The sequence below is a fragment of the Temnothorax curvispinosus genome, unplaced genomic scaffold, assembly GCF_003070985.1.
Source record: "Temnothorax curvispinosus isolate PA1 unplaced genomic scaffold, ASM307098v1 QBEX01009448.1, whole genome shotgun sequence".
Lineage (NCBI taxonomy): Eukaryota > Metazoa > Arthropoda > Insecta > Hymenoptera > Formicidae > Temnothorax > Temnothorax curvispinosus.
This window is the reverse complement of record NW_020219228.1, coordinates 162,239-175,076: the sequence shown is the minus strand read 5'-3', so window position 1 is coordinate 175,076 and position 12,838 is coordinate 162,239. Positions and strand designations below refer to the sequence as shown.

Sequence of the window (12,838 nt, the reverse complement as noted above, 5' to 3'; positions counted from 1 at the left end):
TTTATTGCTATTAAACGTCATCTCGTTTAATCGTTACTGTAAGTTCCTTTCTCCGTCGACCCTTCCGAAGTTATTCATCTTATTGTGCGCGCGAGAGGAAGTCCCAGAAAGTAACAGATATTTACAAGGTTTCGTGGACAATGAAGATCTTGCGAACCAAATAAATTAAGTGGCTCTAAGCGACCCTTTTTGGCCCTTAATACGTTGATGCGACTCCCCTCTCCCTAACCCATCTTATTGTTACCTGTGACATTCGTGTGGCCAGATCTTCTCACGCCTGGCTCACTCGTTTTCACGGGACACCCTTGAAAGGGTCGCGAGTATGGCGAACCTTCTCAGAACTGTCCTCGTGGTTGTTTTATATCATGTATTCTGAGAAGTCCTCGCTGCATTTCCGCAGCCAGTGTCGACAGCGGATATGCTTCGCATTATGCGGGACGTTTTCCTCGAGTTACATACCCGATTGTGTCATTAACGAGTCGAAACTGTCAAGACATCGCTTCAGGGGAAGGAAAAACAATCGATTCATTCATTCTGTATAGGTATACAGAAAAGATCTTGTTAAGAAAATGTTGAAAACGTGTTTTCACGTAGACACGTTGTGTGCAGGAGATCTCTATTTCAGCCCAGTAATACAGGAAAAAGATAGGAGACGATAATGAAACGCAATTTCCCGGAAAACGAGGACTTTCGAGTAACGCGCGTGTTCTAAAATGTTTCACTGAATTGTGTTATAGGGAGCGACGTTTTCCGTAGTGGCTATAGTTAGACGTGAAATTTCCGGTTGGGAGAAAATTGGAAGATATAAAAATAGCCTCTCGTTAATGACGTATTTTCAATAAAATAAATCATTCAAGAAGCGTTAATTGTGAATTCAACTGTATAGTAATTATAGCCATCGACTGTTAATTTGATTGCACGTGTGTCCAGAACTTCGTGTCCAGAATTATTTTTCTTGGCGTATCTACGTAAACGATAAAAAAAACACGTTCTATATTTTTATTTATTTTTGTTTATAAGGAATTATTTCTACGTCAGTTGTTGCATTGTGCTATGGTTTTGCTCGATTATAAAATATTTTTTTAAATTAAAATAAACGAGAGATATTTGTTTTATCTATAGCTGTGTAATATCCGTGCAAAAAAGGAGACGAGTTTGAACGAGTCGAGGTGGATTTTGATCGCCGATGAATCACTTCAATAACTCCGCGGATGAGGTCTAAATTCCTTCGTACTCGTCCCTCTCCACGGAATCGTCTAAGAACAACGGAACGCAGGGGAACCAGAGCGAAACCCTGATGAGCAGTTTTACGGCTATAGATGGTGAACGCGCGCGGGAGAGTTTACGTCGTGGGTTGTGCGTGTCTCGAGGAATGTGGGCGCACCAGTTTCGAGAGTCATTGAGAGCGGGATAGGCGGGCGCCCATATTCAGACAGAAACCTACGGTCATCCTCGTAAGAGCGTAGGAGAGGACGAAAAGAAAAGAACAAAAAAAAAGAAAGAAAAAACATCCGGACCCACCTACAGATCTGAATGTTTTATCGTATGGGTGGACAAGTACCGGCCTGATTGCCCCGATGATTGACCATTATTTCAATTAAGGTTGCATTTTTCAGATTGCCGAGATTGTCCGCGGGGTCTGTGTGCTCGGGGTATAAACAGAGCGCCACGATCAATTATGGTTATTAGCGTAATTGTTTGTCTATATTTGACCATTGCCCATTACCGCTATCATCAATTGCATACTATCTGATTTCTTGGAAATGGCAAATTTATATTTGCCTACTACGCAAATCGAAAGATAAAAACATTTAAAAATAGAGAATATAAAACGTTTACAATAAAATATTATATGTTTATATAATAAGAAAAAAATAATAATTTAGAATGTAACACTGGACAGAAGAAAATAAGATCGAATTTTAAAACGTCTCTTTTATGAAATAATTATGCAATGTCTCGTTTTGAGCATCAATAGGCAACGTTTATTTTATACATTTCCAGAAACGCAATACTCTCGCACAAAGGATCAGTTATTTTCCCGAACATGTTATAATCTACTGTGCCAATCTGATCATCCGACATATTATCGATAAACGCAATATTGTCTCTCTTTTTCCCCTTTGTGTAAATATCATATACGATTTAATATCTGATATTTATTCCAAGCTACAAGCGTATATCCAGCGAGCCGTTCGCGCAATATTATTGGAAACAAAGGGATATCGTCAGTGTGCGGCAAAAGTGATTCAGTAGTTTCGCGGTGGCTAATCGCACGTGTACTTTATGTAAAGCGGCAATTGAGTTAGGATTTCCGCTGGCGTAAGTCGGAGCAATGATCGATGACCGCGAGACGTCGACACACCTATTTGTAGAACGAAAGATGGAATCCGACGGAGAATCTCTCCACGCGCGGTTATATATCCATCCCTTTCTCATTATCACTGACAACAGGATGCGGTTAGTCACGGCAGCGCTGACGAATCCCAACAAACGGCGGTTATTATCTGTCGTCATGGAAAATAATAGAATCTTTAATGCAAAATGTTCAATACGAAGCAACATTCGTATATATCTATTTGGGAAATTAATCTCTGTCATTCTGACATAAATCTCCTGTACAAAAATACGTGTAGTAAGATACATTTTTTAAGAAATAACGATTTTGTTGAGCGTGACTATTTTGGCGGAGAATAAAATTTTATTTAAAGCATCGCGAAGATGCTCCGAGATAATAAAGCTCGATTTTATAAATATGCCGAATATAAAAATTCTTTTGATTTTTTTTTTCGAGAAAAAAAGTATCGCTTACACAATAACCAATCGGTTATTCCCCGCCTAAATCTTTTTCCTTAGAAGAACCGAGGATATTGCTTTGACGTTGCTGTATTCGGTGATTTATTTTTATTTCTTTTTCATTTGACTCCCACTTAGTTATTTTTATCTCATTCATTTCTTTAATTATGTTTCCTTCGCACAAGGACGGTCGCATTCTGCGTCGAAAGTCCTACGCGCTTAATGCTATGAATCGTACATACCTGTCCCTCTAAGTGGCGTATAAAGAAGCCTTTTATAACGTGTACGAGAGCCGGCGCTGCAAAGAAAGCTGCCGGATGCGGTGGGGAGGCGAGGGGGGTCTCATTATCTTATCTCGAACCATTTCCTGTCAACCTGGGGCCGCCTCTCGTAGTAGTGTTACGCACATGTATATGCACACCCTCGCACGCGGCGTGCAACGCGAATGCACTCACGCACGTGCACGCGCTTGTGATGGGCTTAGGGCCGCTTCCGGCGTGTGTGCGTGTGCGTGCGCGCGTTCGACGTCGCATCTGGCTGCGAAAACGCGCTGCTGCAGAGGCTCGATAATCGTTTTTCTCTTGCCGATGCACTTGCGGCACTATGACGAATTTTCGTGAGTTCAGCGCCTAACTTACAAGCCTGTTTCTAAAATGGGGGGACGATATTTCCTGTGAAACATATATCCGATACTTTGAAATCTTATATCGAAGAAAAAGGCTAATACATATGAATTAACGAAAGACTGAAAGGTATAAAAGATGGAGAAATTATGAAATATCGTTGGAGATATAATTTGAAAAAGTAATTCTTATGAGAGCGAAGCTAAATACTGAAAAGTCGAATTATATAATTGATATATATAATTATTTTTCATGCAGACTTTCCGAGATAAATTTTATAATTGTCTTTATTTCTGAGACCGTTATAATTATGTACGTTTCATCTTTTTACATCCAATAAATTATATGTATATAATATAATTATTTGTAAAACAGTGACTCTTTTGTCTTCCATTAATTATTCCAAGAATCACAAGCGGCGCTAAATGATTTTAATTACAACTCACAAAACATGTCCATACAAAGTTCGACGAAACCATGGAATTACCTTTCAAATTACATGTTTGTATATCACGAGTGAAGAAAAAGTATGCCTATAATTGAAACCAATGAAAAAGAGGAATCGATAAAATAATTCTAGGCACTCCGTCAAAAAGGAAACTACGAAGGCTTCCCTCGTGCATGATGAATTCATTTTCTTGCACGGATTATATCGATCCACCAGTACTCGTAGCCCGGGTTAACGACCTTGTTTTCCACTACGGCAACTCATGAGCAAAAATAGATATCGCGAATCGCCATCGACGCGCTCCGTCTTTTTCCAGGCTTTGTGCACGTTAGGGGAAAAAAGATTTAATTTCTAGCCCAGGCATATAATTTTAGGTAATAAAGACTGCATTGAAAAAGATTCAACCTTGTGCTTGTTCTTATAACAAAGCAATTTTGCGAAACTCGAAAAACATAATTACATCTCAAACGACTTGCGCAGCTAATGAAATATGAGGCAATAAAGCAATATTTGCAAATAAAGAGATTTTAATAAAATTCCTTTTATAAACGACTGCGAGATATATCGTCCAATCAGGAAACCAATTATTCGGAAATAGCAAAGAGTGACGTAATTTCAAGAAATCGCTTTGCCTTTAACTTTGCTCCTAATTCCCTTCTATCTATTTTTAATAAATTTTGATATGCGAGAAAATTTTTATCTCGCGTATTTTTTACATCATGGAACTAAGTTAACAAGATTATGCACACTTGCGATTTCGGGCTCGTGGAAACGTTGAAACTTCAGAACGGTTTTGACTCAGGCAAAAGCAATTGAAACGTTTCCTGCGGATGTTTCGCTTCCTCGAACAATTCGTCTGGAGCTCCAAATACAGACCTCATGTTAAAAACATGCCTCATGCTAAAAACTACACTGAATTTCGACATGTCGCTATTAATTATTCGCCCTTGTTCGTTTTTTTCAAATAAAAATAATTTACACATTTATATCCAACAGAATTAAAAGTGATAATTGAAAGTAATAATTCACCACATGAAAAGTGTTCTGTAAAATTGTTAGAGATAACTGTGACAGGTTATAAAGAAATTAAACGTCTGCATATATCTGTGTATTTTTATATCGAAGTATTGAAATAGAGGAAGCTGCTAATTTAAACAATCGCTTAATCGTACAGACTTTTGAGCAATTTAAATATCGTGTGCATACTACAATAGACAATTTTTAGCTCCTATTACGTTCACTGATAGTGAATGCTGACGTATACATTTTGGAAAGATAAAAAAAACATTGGAATCTTTCCATTTGCTGACAATGTTCAGATTGTCCAAAAGTAAAATTCAACACAGAAGTCATTAAATCGCTTTGTCCAAGAACTCGAAGAAGTTAAACCAATTTTCATGATTCTAAATAATAAGATTAAATTAATTTTCTTACTAGCTACTAGTTCTTCGAATCCATGTAAATCTAATATTCACGACTTTGAGATTAATTTTCCCAAGTTCTTCGGCAAGCGCGTCAAGTCAATCTCGCGGATTCCCCTGTCCCCCTATCAGGTTTCACAATCATTCGATTTCCGTCTCGTACTTGAACGACCTCAGCAGCGTGGCAAGTTATCTGCAACCGACGGTTCTTCGTTACGGTAGCACGTTGCGGCGGGTCAGTTATCGCGCGATTAAACGACAGCGGCGTTCGCGCACTGAGATCATCGTTTAAAAATACGTGCGTATACGCCAAGTCGCCGTGCGTGGCGCGGAGGAGGAGATCCGGGCGGACGTGCAGAATCGGGCAAATCGCCCGTAAAATGATTCCTCGCGGATACCGTCACGTTGTCACGACGTGTATTTATTCCTACGGAGGGCCTTTCAACGTCGTTTTCGTCGCGAGTGCGTCGCGTCGATATTCAATGAGGCGCGAGGCTGCCGCGCGAGACGTGAGTCAATAAAAGAAAACCACATAAACGTGCCTTATCGCCGACGTTTCCGATTCATAGAATGTAACGGTAGATTGGGTCGACGGAAACGTCTGAATGGACTCACGAGTAGAAATACTACTATCTTACCTCTTGCTAAGAGCTCTTGCACGTGTACGCGCGCGAGCGAGCGAGCGAGCGAGCGCGGACGCGTCGTATAGGCCAACGATTCTTCATTACATTACGTTTTACGTTTTCCTTACGATGAATGAAACAGGAGGGTCGCGGGGCACACGAGGGAATCGTAATAAATTATGAAAACCAGTTATAGCTTCCAACCGACCTTGCCCATGCATGTCTCTATGTGCTATCTATTGGCTACGATAAATAACGTCGACGGAGCTACGACAGCGATTCTTCGCGGCTAATCTTGTTAACGTCGCCTGGGCGCCTGGCTCGACGACGAAGGAATTAATTTTGCAACGTAATTAATTAATTAATTTCACGGACTACGTAAATAAGAGCGCGAGTTAATGGGAATTGCGGAACGATTGTTATCAGAAGATTAAATATCACATGAGCGTTGAATTTATTACGAAGGACGGGTGTTATGTTAAACAAATAAATGTCAAAATTATAGACAGCCTTTTTCCACTGAATAGGAAGCATCCAAGTAGACGTATCGAATAACGTAATGAGGAATAATGTAACGAGGAAAAATTATAACCAAGATTGTTTTACCGAAAATTGCGATTAAATGAAAGGCAAATGACGTTTGTGAAATTTAAAGTAATATTTGATCAGTTGCGAGAGTAAAATAAACAGCATAATATAATAAAAGCCTCATATGATCGTGGGAGTTCTGCGAAATTAAAAATTGGCAAACAGAAATCGTAGAAATTGCAAATAACATAAATGGCAGAAATGTATAAAAACATTAAATATGAAAAACATTAAATATTATATACATATATAAAGAAAACAAAACAAATTTACTCTTTATATTTCTCTCCCATTTTAAAATAAAACTACATTCAGTTTTTAAAACAGCTAAAAATGAAAACGTCAACAGCATTTGTTGTTTCGTCACTTTTGTTAATTTCCTCGCGGACAAGTGATTTTCAAGCCCACAAATGGCACAAATGTGAAAAACGTTTGCGAGTGAATCGAGCCGCGAACGCGCGAAATACGTGAATAAAGAACGCACGACGAGTGTGCAGCTTTTACTACTGTATTATGCAACACGACCACGCATCTGTATTATCTTTTAGTCACGTGTACTTTGTAATTGGTTACTTCCTGCGGTTATTATCTTATCGCGCGTGTCTCGGCGATATTATATCTCATATCGCGTCTCGTGCATCATATTTTTATATTTTATTGTGTCAGTATACCGCGTGCGTGTGGCTGCCCACGCAGTATCCCTCCGTAGTATCCTAAGAGCGTAGGACTGTGGAAAGAAAAATACGCGAAAACGTGCACGCGCGTGCGGAGCTTTATACTCGTGATTGGGTAACATCCGCGAGCCCGGGACTTCCGACTTCATCGCGAAATAATGGCCATGCCTATTAAGTACGCGCACACCTGTTAAGGTCATCATGCAGACGGGTCTACCGCTTACGTCAACCCGCCGTACGCATTATCGTACCTGTCGTAATCGGCGCTTGCAACGTATACGTAACGCGCCACGCGCGCGCGGCTTCCCTTTCGTTTACGTACGTACGTACGTACGTTCATCTCGCGATTGAGCCCGGAATTGACGCGCGATATTTATCATGACGTAAAACGACAACGTGGGATGCACTCTACATCCTATTTATAAATCTCCGCTACCTATTATATACACCGCGAAAATCCTGATCTCGTTAGAGAGCCATACACGTGCCGCGATATTTTGATATAGTATTCTAATTTGCTTAAATAAATAATCGATAACCGAGATTATTACAAAGTGCTTAAATAAGCCTGGACGCGACAGAAATGGCACGACAGTTTTATAGACCGCTAGCGAATTATATCTCGGAGTATCTATATTGTAGAGTGACGATTTGCCGACAAGCCAAGAGAGATTCCTTACTTGATGTTTAATTGCCCAAATAGAAACGTTTCATTCTGGATTTTGAATTGGGTCTAATCATTTCAGTAGAAAGGCTGATATGTTAAATCGACGAAGAACTAGTTAATTTTCATTCCTTTAAATTTAAGGAGGCATATAGACCTAGAATGGTGTATGGAATGGTGTATGGAATTTTTGCAGTTTTCGTTTGCGTTTTCGCAATTTTCTTGAAACTTAGGATCTGAAGAATATGTGGTGACAATTTCAAGTAAATATTTCAAGAAATAACGAAGTTATGGCAGAAAGAGTGCACGCCTTTGTTGGACGCGCGCCGCGCACGTTTCTCAAACTGGTACCCAAAACATCTCGAAAACCACTGAACCGATTACCTTGAATTTTTGTGTGCTTATTGTACACATAATTATCTAGTCTTTGTCGTAGGATTTTTTTTTCATTGCTTACTTTTTGTTTTATAGGCAAATTAAGAAAGAATTTTTCCTTCAAAAATTGCAACGTTAAATTCATATGTCCGCCATTTTGTCAAAAATTGATATTTTCAAAATCGGCTACGACAAAGACCAGATTATAGTATCTATTTTAAGAATCATTTTAGTTTTTTTTGTTTTAGATGATTTTTCAAAAAATGGCAATGGGTACCATTTGCGGTAATTTTTTTGCGACGCTCCGAAAAAGATGTCACAACTTTTTTAATTTTGAAAATTTTTTAATAAAAAAATTCAAACATACTCTCTCAAAAGTACGTACTTTTTACTAGAAAAAAAAATCCGACTCTAAAATTCAAACAGTTTCTCTAAAAGAAATCCCCAAAATGACCTTTTTTTCCCGCTCCTAATAGGTGTATATGCCCCTTTAAGCTACCAATCCTGATATTAATAATTCTCTAAACTTGGAATTGAATCTTAATTATTGTAGAAGTATAAAATATCAATAATAATTACTTTTTAAGTTAAAAAGAGTGTTTTATTATTGTAATTATTTCATCCGTCTATGCGAAAACTCGATTATCTTACTAATACGTTTTCTTTTGTAAGTAACGCGTTACTGTTTAATTATAGGTTTAATGTCTACTGTCAATGTTTGTCGTTTTACGATGGTCATCAGGGGGAAAGTAGCAGCTTCGTGAAAACGAACGAGGCTATAAGATTTAACGCGAATGTTCGATTGCAACATCGCAAACATGTCAGTTTACGCGTGACTTCATTTTAAAGTCAATAGGCTACTTAGTCTCGATTCAGCATCAACGTCCATAAACGATTGATAATTAATGCTGTTATCGTTTGATAAACACTTTGCCACATTAGTTGCGAGAATATAGTTGAAAGATTTTCTCTAAGAATCTTCATTTACGAGATAAAAAGTTCACTTCTAGGAAAATTGCCATTTAACACGTTTTTTTCTCATTAAAAAAGAAATGTTCGCGAAAACGAGAACCTCTAATCCGATTGCATCAGTTTCAATGTTGATTGTCCACTCCGAGCTAATTACGACTCGACAAAGCGCCGTTTTTAGACGTAATGTCGCTGTAAAAAACCAAACTTATAAATACCTGCTGACCTATTAGTAACCGCGAAATGTCATTTAAAACGGAAATGACATCACAAAGAGACCGATTCTATCTGTCGTTCGTGTAAGTTACTTTCCGAGGGATAAATTTCAGTCGCGGGCAATCGTGTGTGCCTTTTGAAGTTGAAAATGACATTTTTACAAACGCGCGCGCGGATTACGAGGCTTCGCGGGAATCGTTGTTTGCACAAAATGCTTTGGTTTAACTGTTCGCAATTGCGTAACAGTGACAATCCCTCTACACATAGCGTACACCGCTCGCTTATACGCCCACGTGCGAAACGTCAGGATTTGCATCGGCACACACACACACACACACACACACACACACGAACGGAATGGTATATTCCCAGGCTTGACATCGGATAGCAGGTGATAGCGAATGAGAGTACTTTATTTTCGGAAAGGTCACGATTGAGGTATGACGCCACTATATATCGTGTCACAATACCGTATCGCTATAGCGGACGTATATGTCACGAGTGTACGGGGGCGTAGTTATCAAAAGAAAAACCTCGTTTCTTGTCGAGCCCCAAATTCCCCACGATAAGAATTATCTCCGCCGATAATATAAAATTATTTAGAGATTACAATTGGATATTAATTATGTTCATAACCATGGATAGAGAGAGAGATAAAGCAAGCTGCGTACGATTTTTACGATACTATCTTTTCACTTTGTTATCTTGACACTTAACGTCTTTTTGAACAACTTCTCTACGATGCCTCGTTATACTCGATTAAAAAAAAAAAAAAAAAAAATCAATGCGTAAAAATGCGCTAAATATACTACCGTTGGAAGCACCGTTTTTCTGATACATTGCCGGGATTAATGCGCGTAGGCGTTTCCCGTGACGTGGCTATAATATTTAATAAAATTCTTCAGTTCGTTTTAATGGAAAATATTAATGTAAAAACAATCCAGTCAGCAAAGCAGGATTTTGTCGTCCCACCAGCGACTCCTCCGCGTCCTTAGAACGCGCCGTCGACGTCGACGTCGCGGACGCGCATGGCACAAGTTAAATCCGGCGCAGCAAGGAATATATAAATTACATTGTGTAATCAAATAACATAATTTCCCCGGAATCATCTTTAGAGGCATTCGAGCGAGCGAATCATGAATTTTGCATCGCTACTCTCCAATGAGATTCGTTACTAATTCATCGTGCAAGACCTTTCGCCGCGTACCAATAGAGGCGACCCGCCCACGTCCGATCTCTTCCGTTAATTTTTAATTGCGAGTTTCGCAACAGCTGGCGTAGGAAATATACGCCAACGACGGACAATAATCGTCTACGTTTGTCTCACAATTAGCCATGTTGCACTGTTATTTCCATCTAGGATTCTTCCCGCGCTGCTCCCACGCGTTTCATTGTGACGCATCAAAACGCGCTCTGAACATTATTATATACGAGAAAACATTATTAGATGCACAAGCGTTTGTATACCTAGGTACTAGTTTGTACAACATTCACGTTTCCCGATATTTGACATTTCCACCGTGCTAGATTCATGTCTAGATATAAATTCTGTTTATAGTGCCTGATATAGCGGAATTTCAGTGCGTCGCGTCATGTCGTGTGTCATACAGCATCTCTGACAGATAGTTCTACGAGACTAAAATTGAAAAGTGAAATTCTGCACAAAGCGGAATTAATATTTATATGTTTTATGTCTCTTTTATATACGCGCCTTTAAATAAAAAAAAAAAAAAACTGTAAGGTTTTGATTACGTGGATAAAAAAGAGAGAGAGGGCAAAAATATGAAATATTCACTGTCTTTAACTAGACAACATTTTGTAAATTAGATCCGTTATGTTTAGTTGCAAATTACTGGTGTGACAGAAACAATTTATATAAATTTATAATTTATATCGAAGATCCTTTACTTTTTTCTCTTTAAGAAAAAGTTGCACACATCTCATGTTTCTATCCCGTCGCCCCTTCCGTTCCTTCTTCATGCAGACTCGATGAGTCACCCTCGGCGAGCCGATCACGCCGGAAATCGATATCAAGCGAATCAACGGATTCGAGCTTTCTCGACTGCAAGTGCAGTTTCCTTCTTCTGCTTTAATGTTAAAGCCTCCGCTAACTATCCGAGCGTTATTGAGCGTTAGGGTGAGAGGGGTGCGCGCGCGCGAGTGGAAGGACGGTCGGGTGCTCACCTTACCCGGCACCCACGCGGATCGAATCCACATCGTCGGCACGCGTCCGGATACCCGCGGAAGGTCACAGACGCCCGCGGTCCTTTCCCATTCCCCTCTGTTTACCCCCTTTCTCGTGTCCCGCATCGTTCTCGCTCTCTGTCCTATTTCCCACCCTCAACCTGTCCTTCACCCTCGCGAGGCAGAGAGAGAGAGAGAGCGCGCGCGCGCGCTTAAGCGCGATTAAAGCGGCGGCCGTGTGATCGAACGCGAAAATCTTCAACGACAGCCGTCCAAATGAATGGAATGCCGACCTACGCCTGGCACAGTCGTCTGATAGGCTGTCGTCCCCTCCTGCCATCAGGGTGAAAGAGAACAAACGAGCGAGCCGAGCCGAGCTGAGCCGAGCAGCGATGAACGGGCGAGGCCGAGGACGGGGACTTGGTGTAAACGGCAAGGGCCAAGGCCGTATCACTCGATGGCATATTTTGCCATCCTCCCGCGCGTATTTCGCTTCAAACCCTTTCGCAACTGCAATCGTAATATCTATAACGGTGTACGGGAGCACCCGACAACGTAGGCGGATTTGGCAAAAATTCATTCAAGATTGAAATCAGTCTTTCCTTTGTCGATTTTTAATTGGACCTATCCACCCACGGAGATTCTGAAGATCATAATTTTCAACGTTTTGCTACGTATGCTATGAGTCAAGAGTCAAAGCTCGCATAAAATTGCCTAGAGATTAAAATTTTGTTACACACATTCGCGTTTCCAAGCTGTAATTAATTAGAATTCCTTTCTCTCGCAATCGATTATAATCATTCATGTTCACACTGGGTAATTCTTAAAGATAAATAATTTCAGTTTTCGCACGTGTATCAAATTAAAACATCCTGTATATAACTGATGGAGAACAAAAGTTGAGAATAAAACTGGTTATTCATGTGAACTTTTTGCCCTATTGACAATTTGTGATGTTTGTCTCTATCAACAATAATAGATTCCTGGTAATATATTGCAATACAATGTAATACATTTCAATTAATAATTCAATACGGCGTTGCAGCTTCTATTAATAGATTGTTTATAAAGTCAAGCTTCCTAGTATTATTCGATATTATGAATGTTACAATTATTAATATATTTTTTGTACTTTACTATTGAATCTTATTTTTATATCTATACTTTTATAGTCTACACTTTACTTCTAAATCTTTTAACATATCTTTTTTTTACCCTTTTCTATAAATACACAGGCTAATACCATGTTCACTTAAG

The 12,838-nt window shown here is 39.5% G+C and overlaps 1 protein-coding gene across 1 annotated transcript in view; it reads right to left on the bottom strand.

Annotated features, from left to right (window-relative positions):
* Positions 1 to 12,838, bottom strand: part of LOC112459017 (ATP-binding cassette sub-family G member 5) — a 39,311-nt gene that overhangs the window by 25,591 nt on the left and 882 nt on the right. The gene's annotated exons all lie outside the window — the stretch shown is intronic.